Here is a 1,105-nt window from a genome sequence, read left to right as displayed (position 1 = left end):
GTGCGGCCCTGCAGAATACAATCTACATTTCAGTGGCAGCTCCATTGTCACCAATGCATTGCTCATTGTAGTCAGAATTGTATGCAATGAAACCCTAAATTTTCCTGGCCATTTGAGGTCCTCTACTGCCCCCTGTAGTAGTATCTGGATTCTGCACCTTGCATCACAATCCTGGAAGAGAAGGAATATACAGCCCAAGTGTAATGTCTGCAGCTTCTGATACTTTGCTGCTCACAAAGCATCTACAAGGGTCAGCAAGCAATGACATTATCACCTAATGCTCCCAATCGCCCTGCCGGGTTTCTTATATATTTTGGGGTTCCAAGGAGCAAATCTCCTAATTCCCAGCTGTGGAGTTTCCTCTCTTCTGGCTGCATATTCTATATAAATACTTTTAAAATCCATCAGAAAGAAATTGGGAATCAGGTGGGCATTACACCTCTGGCAATTTGTTGGTCCGGAGCATTCGGGTGTGTGTTACCACAATGCCAAGGAGGAAAGACACACCAGCACTTTTTGTACCCAAAACATCAAATCAAACAATATAAGCAAATTCCTTGTGATCGTTTCAATTGAATCTTAAACTGAGCAGTGCCAAACTCTGCAAATTAAGATTTCACTCGTACCCTGCAGCCTTGCCACTTGAGACCCACATAAGACCCTGTGGTACTTAATTTTTGGCTCCGGGGCCCCAGCAGCTGGTAGTAGGAATATTGTAATATTGTAGGAATATTTGTAATTGTGCTGTAATACCCGTGATCTTTAGCAGCCTGGTGTAACATTCTCATATAATCTGCTCTGAAATATATCCAGCTTTTATCCTCATGTCTATAGGCCACACGGCTAAATTTGCACCAATTGGATGGATATTAATCAATAGTCAATCGGAAGTCATAAAACACTCTATGGACTTTATTCTTCCCCTTAGATCATTTTCTTCCAGTCATTAGTCCAGACAGTGATCAATATTTACCAACACATCCAATCTTTACACTCCTGATCACAAAACCCAACAATTGGTTGCCAGCAATCGGTTGGCTGCTGATTTTCTCATGGATCCATTTTTTTTTTTTACCAGATCAGAAATGAGTTTGGAAGTGAAAGA

This window comes from Pyxicephalus adspersus, chromosome 1 (genome assembly GCF_032062135.1).
Source record: "Pyxicephalus adspersus chromosome 1, UCB_Pads_2.0, whole genome shotgun sequence".
NCBI lineage: Eukaryota > Metazoa > Chordata > Amphibia > Anura > Pyxicephalidae > Pyxicephalus > Pyxicephalus adspersus.
Note: the sequence above shows the minus strand (reverse complement) of the source record.